Source organism: Physeter macrocephalus, chromosome 20 (genome assembly GCF_002837175.3).
Source record: "Physeter macrocephalus isolate SW-GA chromosome 20, ASM283717v5, whole genome shotgun sequence".
Classification (NCBI taxonomy): Eukaryota; Metazoa; Chordata; class Mammalia; order Artiodactyla; family Physeteridae; genus Physeter; species Physeter macrocephalus.
The window spans coordinates 97,628,351-97,647,585 of record NC_041233.1 but is presented as its reverse complement, the minus strand read 5'-3'; positions in this window follow the sequence as shown (position 1 = coordinate 97,647,585).

Sequence of the window (19,235 nt, the reverse complement as noted above, 5' to 3'; positions counted from 1 at the left end):
AAGATAATGTATATTCTACCATTGGATGGAGTGGTTTGTAAATGGCAGTTAGGTCAAGCTGGTTGATATGGCTGTTCATGTTTTCTCAGTCCTTACTAATTTTCTGTGTACTTGCTCTATCACTTTTTGAAAGATGAGGGTTGAAATCTCTGGCTAAGGTTATGGATTTGTCTGTTCCTCCTTGCAGTTATATCAGTTTTTGCTTCAAGTGTACTGACGCTCTGTTATTAAGCACATAAACATGTAGGAATGATAGGCCCTCTTGATAAATTCACCCCTTAATCATTATAAAATGTACTGCTTTATCCCTGGGTGGCAATTCTTTGCTGTGAAATCTATTTCATGTGCTATTTATATAACCACTCCAGCTTTCTTTTGATTTAGTTAGCATGGTATCTTTACCTTTAGCCTATATGAGTATATTTTAAATGGGTTTCCCATTCCCCATCCCCAGACTTCAGCAGCTGCTGCCTGGCACTTGGTGAAGACTTGCATGCCTCAGAGGCCGTTTCTTTCTGTGCTTCTGCCGTGCCTTCAACTGGGATCTTCTGAATTCCAGTCTATAATGGCAGCCCACTCATGACCATTAATTGTCAGCAGTTCAGCTGGCTTTTTCCTCCTCCTGTTTCTGGGGGGTTACCTCTTCTGATGCTCTATCGGGAAAGAAAGCAGGCATAAGTCTCTTCACTGCTGCAAAGGGCTTTATTTCCTTCTGGATTTTAGTTCATTCAGGTTTCCTTGTACTCTCAGCTCGATAATGTGTTCAATAAAACTATGATTTTGTAGCTTATCCAACTTGTTTCATTGTTAGGTTGACGCAGTGGTCTCTTATAGCTGTCTACATCCTAACCAGAAGTCAAAACTTGAATTTTTATTATGGAAGGAGGAAACCAAGTTCTCTTATTTCCCACTGTCCCTGGACTCCTCACTGCTCTTAACATATATACCTCCTATCTTTTCTACATAGGTCTATCAAAATTTTTTGGTTGAATCAGTATTTTTTCTCACATCATTTTAACTGTGTAACTGTTGTTTGTTACTGAACCACAATTCCTTCCTTTTAATGGACTTAATGATTTCTCCAGGACTTAATGATTAGTGATGAGAATACAGAAAGTTCAGTAAATGAAAAACAAGAGTTCAGATTCTCATAGGGTCTTATAAACTCTACCAAAATTGCAAAAATTTGCTAAATCTTATTATTCTCTACATGCTCAAACACATCAGGAATCCTATTGATTCCATTTTCTCCTGGAGCCTTTCCTCCTGGGACCCTCTGTTCTGTTCTGTTCTGTTCTGTTCTGGAACAGTTGTGCCATGCCCAGTGCACAGCTGACAACCTGGGATTCTAGTTCACCTCTTCCCACGAGAGGAAAAGATTGTTGCCCCAATTCTTTGTCTTATTTTTTCTTGGTTTATTCTCTTGTTTTGGGGCAGGACAGACACAGTAGCTGCCTGACCAACAGAGCATGAGAGGTAAAAAAAATTTAAGTCTTCATGTATTTGAAAATATTGTTGGTTGATAGCTTGGCTGACTACAGAACTCTATCAATAATTTAGAAATCATTATCCCTCTGAATTTTGAAGAAATTTCTCCTTTGCTTTCTAGCATTGCTAGAAATATTGCTGTGGAAAAGCCCCGTCCACAACTTTTTCCTCTTTTGAAGCTTTTAAAGGATCCTCTCTATCTGTAAGTGTCTGAAGTTTCATGATGAAATGCCTTGATGAACCTTTTTCATGGACAATATTAATCTGGAAACCCATCTACTTCAGTCCTGGATTTTTTCCTTTATTCTTTTTTTCATACTTTCCTCTTTTAATTTTTTTCTATTTTACCTTCTCTAACACTTGCTATTTGGTTATTGGAGCAAGTTTTCTCTTTTTGATTCCCTTGGTCCTTCTGATCTAACTCAAATAAATGAATGAAGGTCAATTACAATAAATGAATGAAGGTCTATCATTCATTTATTGTAATTTACCACATGCTATGTTCCAGACACTTTGCTAAGCACTTCAGCTATAAAGACAGTAAGACGCAAGTACTGTCCTCAGATCCTGACATGGAGGAATTCATAATCCAGTGGGGGGTACAGCCATATAAATAAGTAAATTGGATACAACATGCCACGTGCAATGATGAAAGTGGTGTGGAGCAGTGTCCTGGAGGAACTGACATCTGAACTGAGTGATAAAGAATGAATAGGAATGAACTGAGCAGAGATGGGTGGAGCCAGGTTCAGCAAGAGCAAAGAAAAGGCACAGAGTAAGGAAAACCATGGTGTATGTGCTGGACTCTTCAAGCAATTAGTGTTGCTGGAAAGTAGGGCAGAAAGCTGGAAGGGGTGAGAAATGGGGATGGTGGTGGTATCTGCCCTTTTAAGAAGCATGAATTTTATCTTAAAAATACTGGGTAGTTTGGGAAAATGGGAGTAATTACTTCCCTTTTAGGGCTCTCTTCTACCAAAAATATATATTTCTACAATGACATTATAGCAGTCTCTGTAACAGCAAGAGATTGAGAACAACCTACTTATTGATTAGAAATAGTTTACTAAACCTTGGACCATTCAGACTACTAAATATCAGACAGTCATTAAAAGAACAAAGTATCTTCATAAGGAATGAATTGGAAAGACCTCCAAGATATATTGTTAAATTAAAAAAAAAAGGTGAAAGAACAACATGCATGGTTTGATTCATTTGTGTAAGAAAACAACAACAGCACAGGATTCTTTCTCTCCATTTTGCTTATCTCGGTTCTGTTGTCAAACAAGTCCATGTACACAATGCTCAGTGAGGCCAAACAAACTGAAACGCTGGAGTTTGGAGCAGAGAAAGGTGTGTTGCAGGGCTAAGCAAGGAGAATGAGTGAGTCGTGCTCAAAAACCCAAAACTCCCTGATGTTTTTCAGGGAGAAGTATTTATAGGCAAAATTTGGGGTGAGCGCTGCAGGGTGTGTGACTTTCTTCTGACTGGATGGTGGTGAGGTAACAGAGTGGTGTTCCAGGAATCTCAACCATCAGCCTTCTGGTTTCAGCCAGTCCCAGGTCTCAGCTTGTAGTTACCATCTTCCACCTGGGTGGGTCCTTAGTTCCTGCAGAAGAACTCAAAGATATTGTTATGTGTATCCCTTGTGGAGGAACCAGGACCCTGCCCCATCACTGCACTGTTGTTTCTTGACTGTTCCTCCTTTGTTTCTGCATTCCCTCCCTTCCCTAATTAGCAATTGTTTGAATCTGCTAATTTGGAACTCAGGGAAGGTCAAGGAGGCTGGATGAAGCTTATTTCCTACAAATAAGAAATGGGGGACACAGAAAGGCTTTTGTGCCCAGGAGCCCCACAGGGCCCTGCTCAGTTTCAGTAGCAGACATGGGAGAAGGGGGGAGTCTGAGAAATACTCAGGAGGTAAAATTGATAGGTCAAGGTGGTTGATGTAGACAGGAGGTAAAAGAGAGATGAAAGTCAAGGATGACACCAAAATGACACCAAGGTTCTGGCTGAGATAACTGTATAATGAAGTACAGAAAATAAAAGAACAGGTTTGTGGAGAAGGTTTAATTTTTTTGGACACGTTGAGGCTGAGATGTCCGAGACACCTGGGTAGAATTGCGTGCCCCTGATGGCAATTTGGGGGAGAAGTCTGGCTTGGAGAGCTGGAGTAGAGAGTAATGGACATGTAGTGGTACCTGGAATTCAGAACATGTTCATGTACCAAAACAGAATATACATGACTCCCAGAAACCCTCAGATAAGTGGCTGCCAGGGAGGGGAAATTAGAAACTACGTTGCCACCTTCTTCTTCTTTTTCTCCTCCTCCTCCTTCTCCTTCTTCTTCTGTTACTGAGTCCGGGCTCATACTGCTCACTGCACGACAGGCCAATAAGAGACAAGTTGTTGGGACAAGGAATAGTGACTTTATTCAGAAAGCCAGGAGACCAAGAAGATGGTGGACTAGTGTCCCAAAGAACCATCTTACCTGAGTTAGAATTCAGGCTTCCTTTATACTAAAAGGGGAGGGGATGTAGTTGATTGTTACAAACTTCTTGGTGTCAGAATCCTTTGTTCTTGCAGCTGTCCACATAGGTCAGGTCCTGATGTTCCTGTAAATCTCCAACAAGACAAATGTTTTCTGTGTTCTGCAACGTTTTATCTCTATATGAATGGAAAAGTGTTATACCTTTAAAGGTCAGAGCCTTGAGAATGGGCTCTCCTGTATATTTCAGGCTATAGGCAACATTCTTAACTTGTAGCAAAAGCAATAGAATACAAAGGTTAAAGTAAAAGTAACAGATCCAATATGGAGTCAGATTTGTTCTTCCCTATTACACTTCCTCTTCTTTTTCATATATAAATAGACTAGAATATGATAGGGACAAACGCCCAATAGTCCTTCCCATTATAATTAGTAGCTAAAACTAATCAGCTCAGCACCATCCCAGGTCCTAGAGCTGTTTTGTGTATAAGTAGCCCCAAGCTAGAACACTGCCACCAGGCAGCCAGCATTGGGCCTTGTGAGCAGACACACAGGTACTAGCCCAGGTTGTGTGGGTGGAGCCTAACCCAGTGAAGGTTGAGCCCTTGGGTTCCCCATTTCTACATGGAAGGTAGCACATTGGGAACTGAAAGAACACTTGCGTTTCCTAGAACCACCCCTGGCAAAAACTGTCTTAGTTCAGGTTTCCTGGAAACAGACTCTTTAAGACAGAGATTTTTGTGCAGGAGTGTTCTTGAGTTATTATATAAATTTGTCTGGTCTTTGTCCCAGGTTCCTGGCATAGAGCTTCAAAAACCCTTGTAATTTCCGGAGTGTTAGGAGTGTCTTTGTTATACTAACGAGGTGACTCAGGATGGGCCCCTAGAGCTTCAGGATGAGGATTGGTTACTAGAGAGACCAACCATGTGATTAGAGGGCTGGGGTTTTGAGCCAGCCAGACTTCCAGGAGGGGAGGGGGGGCTGGAGAATGAGTTTAATCAATCTCACCTATATAAGGAAACTTCCTAAAAACTCTGGACCAAAGCTCAGTGGAGCTTCCTGATTGGTCATTGCACATCATAAATCAGACATCCATGTGCCAGGAGGGTGACGCACCCTCATTTCATGAGGAGAGGGCATAGAAACCCTTGTGTTCCTTCCCAGACCTCACCCTATGCATCTCTTCATAAAAGATACACATAAGTGCCTTGATCCTGAAGGGTATTTTGGGATGGTAACCACAGCATTCAATATACCAGCTCAGTTATATACAACTGTCTATGTACTGAACATTCATGCTTGGATTATTAAGCATCTACACTCTACATCTTTTCCCCATAGTCTGAAGTAAAGTCAGTACCTTTCCTTGCTCTCTCTATCAAAGGATGCTGAGCCAAATTCTCCTCGGAAAGAATGTGAATGATTGCTGCAAGTTTTTCTCACTTATAAGCCAGCCATAATTGTGTTGATAAAAGAATGTCATTCTTCGTGTAGTCTTTTGAAACTTAACTTCCCAATTAGCTGCATATTACTGTAGTTCATTTGTTTTGACTGCTACATAATATCTGTTTGTCTGACTATATTACAGTTTATTCATCTGTTTCCCTATTGATGGCATTTGGGATTGCTTTCATGTTTTTGCTAAGTCATGGTGCTATGTGCATTGTTTATACATGTCTCCTGTACATTTAATTCCTTCTTGCATCTTAAACCTTCCCATTAAGATCACTTTCTTTCATCCTGAAGTTCCTCCTTCAGTGTTTTCTTTAGAGAGATACTGCTGGTGACAAACTCTTTCCACTTTGTTTCTGGAAATGTCTTTATCTTTGCCCTCATTCATGAAAGATAGTTTCATCTTGAATAGAATTCTAGATTGGCAGTTACTATCTTTCAGCTCACTGAAGATATCACTCCACTGTTTACAGACTTCTATTATTGCTGTTGAGAAGTTAGCTGTCAGTGTAATTGTTGCTCCTTCAAGAGCAATCGTTTTTTCCTGAGTGCTTTTTGTACGTAGATAGATAGATAGATAGATAGAAATAGATGGATGATCTATCTCTAGCTATATATGTTTTGTGTCATATAAGACAATATTAATGTAGGTATTGACAGATGATTCATCTTGTTGACAGATGATTCATCTTGTAAACAGATGATGTAAACTAATGGTATTATTAAATACAGTACAGTACTATAAGTGTATTTTCTCTTATGATTTTCTTAACAACGTTTTCTTTTCTCTAGCTTACTTTATTGTAAGAATACAGTATATAATACATACAACATACAAAAGATGTGTTAATCAACTCTTTATGTTATCAGTAAGACTTCTGATCAACAATAGGCTATTAGTAGTTAATTTGGGGGGGAGTCAAAGGTTACAAGTTGAGGGCTTCCCTGGTGGTGCAGTGGTTAAGAATCCTCCTGCCAGTGCAGGGGACATGGGTTCGATCCCTGGTCCGGGAAGATCCCACATGCCACGGAGCAACTAAGCCCATGCACCACAACTACTGAAGCACACGTGCCTAGAGTCCGTGCTCCACAAGAGAAGCCACCGCAGTGAGAAGCCTGCACACTGCAACGAAGAGTAGCCCCGCTCACCATAACGATCCCTGGTCCGGGAAGATCCCACATGCCACGGAGCAACTAAGCCCATGCACCACAACTACTGAAGCACACGTGCCTAGAGTCCGTGCTCCACAAGAGAAGCCACCGCAGTGAGAAGCCTGCACACTGCAACGAAGAGTAGCCCCGCTCACCATAACTAGAGAAAGCCTGCGCGCAGCAACAAAGACCCAACACAGCCCCCCCAAAAAAAAAAAAAGTTACGAGTCGATTTTCAACTGTGCAGGGGGTTGGTGCCGATAACCCTCACATTGTTCAAGGGTCAACCATATATCATATACAAAGAGATTCATTTTAAGGAATTGGCTCACCCAATTACTGGTCTTACTTATGAAGACCAGTAAGTCAAAAATTTACAAGGTGGGCAGACTGGCTGGAGACCCAGGAAGAATCTATGCTGCAATTCAAGTTGTCTGCTGCAGAATATTTTCTTACTTGCGGGCAGTCTGTCTTTTGTTCTTTCAGGTGTTCGAGTGAGTGGATGAGGCCCACCCACATTATGGAGGGCAATCTTCTGTACTCAGAGTCCACCAATTTAAATGTTAATCTCATCCAGAAATACTCTCGCTGAAACATCCACCATAGTGCTTGAGCAAATATCTGGGCAAAGTGGCTCAGCCAATTTGACGTATAAAGTTAACCATCATAAGAGTTGAAGAAAAGGGTGCTTGGAATGGTTCAGTGATTTGCCCCCAGTTTCAACTCATACAGCCACAGTCAGGGAGGGGGAAATTTCCCCTTCTACCCCTCTTGAGTTCTTATGGCTGGACTAATAATAAAATTGACACAAGGCAGGTTAACAGGAGAAAAAGAAACAAATTTTAATTCATGTGCACGGGGGTCTTATGGAAATGGGACCTAAGAAGTGGCCAAAGCAGGCAGCTTTTATACTTTTTAGACAGAGAAACAGTAAATTTGTGAGGAATCGACAGGACAAAGAAACTTAGGTTTTGGGTGCTCAATTAGTGAAGAATCTAAACAGAGTTTGGGCTTGGGGTAGTAAATTAAATAAGTCATAAGGTTTGTTTATACAGGCTTCTTGGCCCAAATTCCCTATTTCTGGTGATAAGGGTGTCTTTCTACCTCCAAATTCAGGGAGTGCACGTTTCACATGAGATTTATTTCCTGCTTTCAGAGAGACAGAAAAGAGGGTCAGAGTATCCCTCCTACACTGGCCGTTTCTTAAATAATTTTAATTCGAAATAATCCATATGCCATGTGGCATATTTTGGGACTGCCTGCCCTCGGACCCGACACCGTTATAGTACTATAGAAATTGTTCTCCAGTGAGGGGTAGATAAGGGACTTTTACCGAGAGGAGAGGAGTCCATGAGGGCAGGACCGTGAGCCTGCAGTCAGCAGGCCTCGGTTCCACTTCTCACTTTGCCACATACCAGCTATGTGGCTGTAGGGAGGCCACTTTACCCCTTAGCTTCCATTCTCTAATCTACCCTCTAAGTGTACTCCTATCTGCCCTCTATAAAATTGTGGCGATTAAGTGAGATGACGTTAAGCAGAGTACTCGCCACTTTTAACACACTCAGTCATTGCTAACCAGTGTATAGTTTCTAAGATAAGACACCTTGCAAGCAATAAATACTGCAATTCACAATGCAATAGATATGTCATCTCTAAGAATCTGTCTTGAGAAAGATGTGCAAACGCTTGAAGAGTATGTGAATTGGCCCTGAGGTGCTTGGCCACCATCTGCTTGATTACACACATGGATTTTTTTTTTTATTTCTTCAGAGCTGACTTTGCCTCTGTGTATCCACGTGTAAATTTGACATCACAACCTGCATGTCTCAGAGACATCTAACATCTATCACCTAATATGAGTTGTTGGTTTTCCCTTTGGGAATTGTACTCACAATTCCCAAAGCTGTTGTTCCTGCACATCTTCCCCATCTCAGGAAATGGCACCTGCCAGGTGCTCATCTGGGAGCCTAGAAGTCATTCTTGACTTTTCCTTTACCTGAAGCCCACATCTAACCCGAAGCAGACTTTGTCGATTCTATCTTCAAAACACATCTCAAGTTCATCCATGTGTCTCTGTCTTGCCTGCCACCATCTTGACCCTGGCCATCAATATTGCTTCCCTGGACAACTGGTATAGCATGCACATGGTCTCCCAGCACCCAGACGACTCTGCTGCCATCAAGAGGGATCATCTGAAATGTAAATTGAAACCTAACATTCACTAGCTTAAAATTCTTCCGTGGCTCCCCATTATCCTTAGAGTGGACCCCAAGGTCCGGCACGATCTGCCTCTGGTCTATAGATCCACGCACGTCTTCCTCATGACAGCCCTTCCTCACTAAGCTCCAGGCATGCTGTTTTCTGTTTTCCTCTTCCTTCTTCAAACCTCCTAGGGCTTTCTTCGACCTCAGGCCTTTGCACATGCTGCTGCTGCCGCCTGGAACTTTCCCCTGCATCACAAGGCTGGCTCCTACCAGCAACCTTGTTTCAGCTGAAATGTTACCTCCGAGATTCCGGGTCAGTCACCTCATCTAAAGTAACCCCTTCTGCAAGCCACCTCCCCAGCAGACAATCTCCCCTTCCTGGCTGTTTCCTGCACAACACTTATCACAACGGACAACCTTTTAAATCACTTGTCTATTTATTCCTATTTCATCTGGTCCTTCTTACTAGAATAACATTTGGTAAGAGTAAGGATCATTTCTGCCTCGTTCACCATTACATCTTCAGTGCCAAGCACGGGAGCTGGTGCCCAGTAAATACTGAATTAATGCAAAAATGAGGATCTTTTTTAAAAAAAAGTTAAGTCGTACTCCTGAATCCCAGGCTTAGAATCAATGCTCTCTAACTCCATGAGTTTCAATCATAGGCTTGTTTGATTTTCTGAGAGTGGCTCGCCTCTCTTTCCCAGACGTGTGGGAGGGGGTAATCGACACCTATAGATGTGCTCCTGGTCATTCCTGTCCTTATTACAGTTTTCCTAACTCCCAGCTCTTTTTAAATACAAGTGGGCAGTTTGAGCTCTAAAAGAATCTTCTATTGTGAATCTTTTTTTTTTTTGGTAAATGGAATGACTTATTGTCTAATTTCTTCTGGGCTAGCTTAGAGGCAGGCATACCTGAGTTGCATACATTTGTATTAGAAAAACTTAGGAATTCATTTGACTTTGTGCAGTGACTCGCAGCAGCCCTTAGCCGGGCTGACTTGATGGCCTTGGGTGCTCTGTTTCTTCCTTGATCTGCAGGGCTCAGCCAGACTTTCTCATCCAGTTCCCAAGACACATGATTAGCCCAGCCCAAGAATGACATTAGGTTTCTCCCCCAGAGAGTCATTTCTCTGCTAACTGACACGCCATGAAAGGCAACGAGGCTTTGACACAAAGGAAAAATAAATAATCGTGACAATATGAGAAGACTTTGTGATCACCTACAGTGAATCGTCATCTGACTCACTCCGGATTCCTTATGCAAATCCATTAACCCACCCCGTACCCCTGCACCCCCGCCAGCCCTCAGATGCCAGGCCCGTGCCAGCTGCAGGCCATCCCTTCCGGCACCCCCGTCCCTCCGCCCTGCCGATGCTCAGCCTCACCCGCTCCCGCCACAGCCTGGACTCTTGGGCCGACTTTCCCACCAGGTTTGATGCGGCACTTGGCTCTCCCGTCAGCACTTTGGACCTTGGCTCCCTCCACAGCTCCTGGCCTCTGTCGTTCTATTTGCTGGCATCTCCCACGGACAGGGACAAGTAGTGCCCACCCCAGCTCGCCCCCCACCTCGCACCACTCCGGCACACTCTGCTTGCTTAGCTGGGGCCCCTACTGGACAGGCCCCGCCCACTCTGCAGAGGCTGGGGAACTGGAGGAGACATTATCAGAGCCGTTCTTAACGTGAGGGAAGATATAAAAAGAACATGCTGTTTCTTGGTGCTTCAGAACTGCCCAGAGAAGAAAAGAAGGTAAACCTTAGTGCTGGGGAGCAAGATTTCTTACTTAACTGTAACTATGCGTGGCCCAGACCCATCAAATGTCCCCCAGCTGTTGCAGGCGCTTCCATCCCAGAAGGGGGAGGAGTTTCAACATCAGCACCACCAAGTGCCTGACGAGCAGCCAGTGTAACACCCCCTACGGCGGTTGGCCCTGTGGTTCAACAGGCCTTTACTGAATACCAACAAGGTGCCAGGCCCTGTGCTGGTGACAACCACGTTAAAGACACAGTCTTTGCCCTCAAGGAGCTCACAGTCTGCTAAGGGACTCACGTAACAAGGCAAACCCATTATGACGAGACCAATTATACAAAGAATTATCGGCACACAAAGGAAGGGGTCGTGCACTTTGCGTGGGATAGGGTGGTGCCGATCAAGGAAGGCTTCCCAGAGGAGGTGACATCTCAGCTGGCTCTTGAAGCCCCAGAGTTTTTCAGAGAGAAGAAAACTGAGGGAATGTCATCACTGAGGCGCGGAAGCAGGATGGTCCCAGTGAGCTCCTGGGAAGGTGAATTGTTCAGTGTTGTTCAGTCCATGAGGAAAGGAGAGGACAGAAGTAGAAGAAGCTGATGGACAGGCTACAGTCAGAATAAGGGACGTGTAAGGAGCTGGGACTTCATGTAGAGGGAGTAGGGAGGAGGGGACTTCAGGACTTTAAGCAGGACAGTGACACATGCAGGTCTGGGTTTTAGAAAAACCCCTCTGTCAGCAGCAGGGGAAGAGGTTAAGTGGTTGGGGGCAGGATGGGGCAGAGAAAGAGAAGTTGACACGGGAGCAGGAAGAGCAGCTTGGAGGCTGCTGCCTTGGGTCTGCCGTGTAGCGGTGAGCGCCTAATGCAGGCGGTGATACTGAAAGTGATACAGGGGACAGAGCCCAGAAACAGCCTGCAAACAGAAATGGAAGGGCGTGATGACGGCTTTACAGCGAACAAACAGCAGATGTGGGAACAGAGGACGACGTCATCCCACATACCTTTTGTAAATTGCTTGTGTCACTCAGGACACATTGATGCCCATCATTGTTTTGTTTTGGACTTTTTGGTTGTTGTCCGTTTACTTTTTGAAACAATCTCAAAATTACAGAAAAACTGCAAACGCAGAAGAAAGAACTTTCCCCCCTAAACCACTTGAATAAGTTGTCAACATGATGTTCCATCAGCCCTGAACTCTAGTGTATTTCCTATAAACAGGATATTTTCCTCCAAAACCACAATATAACCACCAAAGTCAGGAAGTTAACATTAGTGCATTACCACCGTCTAACCTTCAGACCTCATTCAGGTTTTTCTAATTTTCCCATCATGTCATTTAGGGCAAAAAGGACACAGTCCAGGGTCACACACTGCATTTCATCATCATGTCTCGAGGCTCCTTCAGTCTGGAACAGTTCCTCCAGCTTTCCTTGTCTTTCACGACCTTGACACTTTGGAGATTTTTCTATTAGTTATGTTGTAGAATGTCCTTGGGTGGGCTCTCACTGTTGGAGAAGGGAATTAGTCCTTCACGGTGAGATTCAGGTCCTGCATCTTTGGCTGGGATATCCCAGAAGTGATGCTGCGGTCTTCTCATTGACTACTATTGGATGGAGTCTCACGTCCAGTGCGGTGGCAGAGCTGAGGATCCCTCCTAGGCCCTTTGAGTCTAGTTCTCTGACCTCAACCTCACATAGCCTATGTCCTGATGGTCTCCCAGAGACGTAGGTATTCCAAGAAATGAAAGTTATTACTCAGATTAAAAATGTGTCAGCAAGGAATGTAATTGTAATAATAAAAATGCGCTTTGGCTACTGATTCCCAGAAGATCCCTGATGGTCCCTGAGGGCTCCCTAAAAGAAACACACGGACTGCGTACCCGTGGGCATCTCCAGGGTGCAGGCATCCTCCCTCCAGCTCTTCCTTAGTCCCTCCATCAAGGGTTCAATCAGAGAGAAAAGAGGATGAGCCCTTTTGCTCTTCCAGCAGAGGATACCTTTTCTTAAGATTTCCCCTGGTAGGGTCCACCATTCAAGGCCTTTTCTGGAATGTCCTGGGTAATAGTTTGAGCTCTAAGAATCTAATGGAGCCCAGGCTTTCCAGGTGTTCATGTGCTCACCTGTTCTAGAGCTCTGGTCTGGGACCTGAGATCCTACATTTCTACCAAGCTCCCAAGGGGTCCTGAGGCTCCTGCTCTTGAGGCCACAATTTGAGTTCCAAACCTGGGACCTCTGCAATCAGAATCTGCATTTTAATCAGATCCAACAAGGCTCAAATGTCCATTCAATTTGGAGAAGCACTGCCCAGAGTTCTCTCTTCTGAGTTTCATTCACAGCCTTTGAGGCAAGTCAGAGAACAAAATGTCTCTCTGAGTCACTTTGCTGCTGACTGAAGTGAAAATAAATAGGTTCCTAAAGTAAATATCGTTTCTAGGTTGATCAAGTGTCATAAATTAATTGGGGATTAAAATTTTAAGCATTTCATACCAAATTGGGACCTTTGCACATGCTCTTCTCTCTCTGGAATGATTTTCCCCTCCCTTCTTTTCCTGGATAATCATAAGATCTTGGCTCAACGTGTCACTTTCTCAGGAAGGTATTCACTGACTGCTGACGAGGCCAAGTCCCATGGGATGTGCTTCCTTGGCACCGTGAGTCTTAATTTTACATCAGTTCATGCCTGTCTCCTCTTTTGTAGGTGCATGGGAGTAGGTACCACGTCTCATTTTGCTCACTTTTATGTGTTTTACCCCCTAGCACCATGCCTGGCCAACAGTAGACTCTCAATATCTATCTGTTGAGTGCAAGAGTATAGTAGGAGCCTCTAAGATAAGCCCTAACGATTCCCTCCGCCTGGCAGTCATGCTGGTGTGTAAATTCTCTCCTTTTGAATGTGGGCTGGATATTGTGACAGAGTAATGAGCTATCGTTTCAAGACTACAGTAGACCATGGCTTTGTTTTTCATGCTTTCTCTCTCTCTCGCCTGTCATTCTGAGGGATAACGAGTTATGAGCTGCCGTGTTATAAGATGCCCTGTAGAGAGGTCCACATGGCAAGGAACTCACGCCTCTGGCCAATAGCCCATGAGGAACTGAGATCTACCAACAATATGAGAATGGGTGTAAAAGCAGATCCTCCCTCAGTTGAGTCCTCAGGTAAGACCCCAGCCCTAACCAACACCTTCACTGCAAACTTGGAGAGACCCTGAGCCAGAGGCACCCAGCTAAAGTGGACCCAGATTCCTAACCCATAGAAACTATGAGATAATAAATGTTTGTTGTTTGAAGGCATTATGTTTTAGGTAATTTGTTACACAGAACTAGATGACTAATACAAAGTAAACTAATGAATATTACATTAGGTGTCAGACAGTTTTCATCTACTTGCTTTAGCCCTTCCCCTAAAGGTAATAGGTTATCCCTACTTTACAAATGAAGATACGGCTGATCAGATGGACTGGTCACAGCTCATAGTGGCACAGGTGGGGTGTGAACTCATATCTGTCTACCTGCAAAGCTGAGCTCTTTTCAACAAGTCATGCTGCCTCCACACTTAAGGCAGATTTTTCATTTTACACTGTCTTTACCAAGGCAGAAGAGGGGAAGGTACATTCATACGGTATGAATCATACTCAATTTTTCTGTGTAGTATTAGTTCACCGTTTTTTATGAATATTTCACAAAGATACTACAAATTGAATTTTGATTTTTTCCAACTCCCACCACCACCCACTGAGGATCCATTCTTCTGATTTCTCCAGCCTCATCCAGGGCTGGGCCGGAGTCATTTCTCAGACCCACCACCCATGACTCACTACAGAGAATGTGGTCCTTTTGGGAGTGGTATGATAATTGCGAGAATGGAAGGAGAAATGAGTCATGTACCACATACTTGATTTTATTGCTTTGTTTGATTAACTTTCTTTGATGACCAGCAGAGTCACAGGCCTGCAGAGTTGACAAGAAGAGAGAAATCATGAAAAAAAAGTATGACAGGACTCAAGTAAGAATCCCTTTGAAATTCCACAGTAGAAGTGATAACTACAGAGGATGAGGATTGCAAAATAAATTCTTGACCGTGTATCAATACACAGGGCAGAGGAGTCTTGTCAGTCTCTTTGCCAACAGGCTTAGTAACAGAGGGGACCCCCCCCACCCCAGGATTTGGGAGAAAGGGGAAATCTGCTGATCTGAAGCAGCTGCTACTTGTGTGACAATTATTTGACATCTCATGTTAATCTTTAAAATTCATGCAAAAAGATGCCATTATGTTACATCACAAATGCACATTTGTTCAATACAAAGAGATAATGTCTTCCCCAGATTTTCAAGTACAATTTATATTCAAAGAAATTCCCCATTCCCTTTGGCTTTATATACCTCCCCCCAACTCTCCCACACACAGACACACACCCTGCATGTACGTATAGGAGGAAGTAAGAATATGCATTTTCCATAGCTTAGGTTGCTTCAGGGAAGAATTACTTTGTCAATAAAAAACAGTCTTTCAGGACTCCCTGAACAAAATTATAAACAACCTGTTAAATTACCTAAAACAGAAAATCAATTATCAAGCTTCTGACAAAATTCCAGAGTTATGAAGTGACAGGGACTGTCCTAGAAGATTTGTCTTTTTCCTTTTTTTTCTCTCTAAGCTTGTTCTACTCCTGCAGATAGCTCTGCTATTTAATACCCTCTTGGCACTAGGTTTATTTTCCTCCCTTGATTAACTCCGAATGTACTGTAATCCTCTTTTCTGGTTACTGTACCTTTTAGTACAGGTAAATCAACTGTATCTAGTGGTAGGACAGATGCCACATGAAAGAAGAAGGCTACAATTGCTTTATCTGAGGCTGTCACTCACCTCTAGGTTTGAGAGGCAGACATTTGTAAGAGTCCAAGGGCTCAGATACACGAAGGAAACAGATGGGAAACAAATGAAGCATTGAAGAGTTGACAAATTCTTTGATTTTTGTCTTCCTGGGAGTGGACAGGACCGAGAAATATAGAGGAATAATAGGGTTATGGGTGGGGAAAGTTTGCAATTTTTCACATTCTTCTTCGGATATGGACTAAAAGGCATTCATCTTTTGTTTTGTACTCTGACCTTTTTCTAAGTCACTGTAGGCTTTCAAATATAAAAGTGTAATCAGGGGCCTCTAATGGATAACTCTGCAATTATACATCAATTCATTTGACAAATACATATTAATACCTGCTAAATTAGGCTTGAAAGGAACTTCATGCCAAAATAACCGAAAAAAATGACATTCCACTAGAGAAGCACTCTGTGCCTTTTTCCAGATCTAAATCCCCATAGTCGGCATGTCTGAGGGTTGGACTACTTAAGCAAATTAGCACAGGCCTGCAGGATGAAATCAGAGGGGTGAACACACAATAAATAGGCAATCCTCTGGGCAGTAGACAAGACCTCTGTGCAATACTTCACAAGAACAATTTTAAAACCCAACTCACTCATTTTTCCCTTTATTCACCAAGCATTTATTGAACATCTACTGTGTGCCAGGCACTTCCCAGGCACTGGGAACACAGAGATGAATAGGGTGCAGCCCCTGCCTTCTAGTTGCTCCTTGTCAACTAAGGAGCAGGTGTGTGCTGTTGCTCCCTGAAGGGCTGGTGAAGAGATGTGTGAGGGAGCTAGAAGGCAGCTCACCACCTTCCAGAATGCTCGGATTTCTGCTGAGGAGGAGTCCCACTCCATTCCTTTATCCCTTTCGAGCACAATGAAAATTCCAGGGAAGGCTGCTGTTGCACCTTTATTAAGAAGGATTCAGGACTTCCCTGGTGGCGCAGTGGAATAGAATCCGCCTGCCAATGCAGGAGACATGGGTTTGAACCCTGGTCCACGAAGATCCCACATGCCGCGGAGAAGCTAAGCCCATGAGCCACAACTACTGAGGCCGCGTGCCACAACTACTGAAGCCCGCGCACCTAGAGCCCGTACTATGCAACAAGAGAAGCCACCGTAATGAGAGGCCCGTGCGCTGCAATGAAGAGTAGCCCCCGATCACCGCAACTAGAGAAAGCCCGCGTGCAGCAACGAAGACCCAACACATCCAAAAATAAATAAATAAATAAATACTTTTTAAAAATTAAAAAAAAAAAAAGGATTCACATGTCCCCAAACTACTATAGCTTCCTCATGAAATAGAGCTTTCTTCCCCAAAGTTTGGCAAATCAAACCTGTTATTGGGGAAGTAAGTCTATGACCAGAAGGCTTAAGAAATGCATCCAATTAGTGCCCCTGAACCTGCAAGCCCCGTCCAGAAAAACCTGACACACATGCTCCAAGATAAATATCTCTTGAGTAGTCGGCCGGGGTTTCAACATTTATTTAATAATCTTGCTGTATTCATAACATGGTGAAGGAAACGCTGTATCCCTGCACTTGGAAACTTTCAGTTGAGGTGGGGACATGAATAAATGTATTAAAATAGCAGTAAGAAACAAACAAACAAACATTTAAATGGTACACCAGACATGGAGAATGATGCATAAAAGGGCAGAGAGGTCCCAGGAAATGTAAACAGGTGGAAAGAGTTTACCAGGGAATATTTCTAAGAAGAGATGTGCTTAGAACTGGATTTTAAAAGACCACAGAGTGTGTGGAGGTAGGCTGGTGGCTGACCTCCTCTGAGGTTCCATTTCCTCATCCAGAGAATGGATGTAATGCACATAGGTTGCAGGAGTTGCGGAAGGACGAAATTCGATAGAAATTTCCTGGGTCGGTGTCCAAGCATTTAGGAGGCACCAATGAATATCAGATGCCCTTTCCTGTTTTATTTTATGCCACTCACATTTGTTATTATTTAATAATGGAAATGCTGATGGAGGTAAAGAAGAGCGCACTTCTCACATTTTCTATCAGGAGCCTGAATTATTTTTAACAACAGCAGAAAAATATAGTAAAAAATTAGAAATTTAAAGGAAAATGTACAAAAAGTAATCATAAATCTATGTTAATAGGCACATTATATAAAGATTTAATGTATAATAAAGTCATATATTTATACATACAATATACACCATTATATGTACATATAATACGTATTCACATAACACATATTTATACATTATATAAATAAATATATATAAACACATTATATAAAGATTTAATTTTTGAGAGTTAACATAAAGGGGGCAGAGGTATAAAGGAATAGTGTTTTATTAGGATAGTCCTAGTCTGAAGGAAGCAATGGGTCTGTGGAGGTAACGTCACACAGCGGAATCTCGAATGAGTGATTTCCAGTCACACAGAAAGGTTATTTTAACCCCACATTAAACACCCTTCAGTTGCTAGTTAGACCCACTTAGGCTGAAGTAGATTCTAGAAACGCAATGCTGCGTTCACCAGCCAGTCACTTGCCAGAGGCGTGGTGAGGACTGAGGTTTTTGTCATCCACGATAAGAGAGCTGCTGTCCCTACCGAGCACGGCTGTCATTGCTTTATGCAGTCACAGCCCTGCCGGAGACACAGCCTCATCCCAGAGCTTCTTTGCATCCTGGGCTGGAGACCTTGAATGGAGGAGGCCCTCCCTAGCAGTGTGCGCAGCCACGGGCTTGCACCATCCAAAAGCACTGTCTTGATTATCAAGAATGAATAGGGAAAGGAACCAAGATGGCAGAGTAGAAGGACGTGCTCTCACTCCCTCTTATGAGAACACCAGAATCACAACTAGCTACTGGGCAATCATTGACAGGAAGGCACTGGAACTCACCAAAAAAGATACCCCACATCCAAAGACAAGGGAGAAGCCACAATGAGATGGTAGGAGGGGCGTAATCACAGTAAAATCAAATCCCATGGCTGCTGGGTGGGTGATTCACAGACTGGAGACACTTATACCGCAGAAGTCCACCCACTGGAGTGAAGGTTCTGAGCCCCACGTCAGGCTTCCCAACCTGGGGGTGCGGCAGCGGGAGGAGGAATTCCCAGAGAATCAGACTTTGAAGGCCAGAGGGATTTGATTGCAGGACTTTGGCAGAACTGGGGGAAACAGAGACTCCACTCTTGGAGGGCACACACAAAGTAGTGTGCGCATCGGGACCCAGGGGAAGGAGCAGTGACCCCAGGGGAGACTGAACCAGACCTACCTGCTAGTGTTGGAGGGTCTCCTGCAGAGGTGGGTGGTGGCTGTGGCTCACCGTGGGGACAAGGGCACTGGCAGCAGAAGTTCTGGGAAGCACTCCTTGGCGTGAGCCCTCCAAGAGTCTGTCATTAGCCCCACCAAAGAGCCCAAGTAGGCTCCAGTGTTGGGTCAGGGAGGGAACGCAGCACCACCCATCAACAGTCAAGTGGATTAAAGTTTTACTGAGCTCTGCCCACCAGAGCAACACTCAACTCTTCCACCACCAGTCCCTCCCATCAGGAAACTTACACAAGCCTCTTAGACAGCCTCATCCACCAGAGGGCAGACAGCAGAAGCAAGAAGAACTACAATCCTGCAGCCAGTGGAACAAAAACCACATTCACAGAAAGACAGACAACATGAAAAGGTAGAGGGCTATGTACCAGATGAAGGAACAAGACAAAACCCCAGAAAAACAACTAAATGAAGTGGAGATAGGCAACCTTCCAGAAAAAGAATTCAGAATAATGATAGGGAAGATGATCCAGGACCTCAGAAAAAGAATGGAGGCAAAGATCGAGAAGATGCAAGAAATGCTTAACAAAGACATAGAAGAA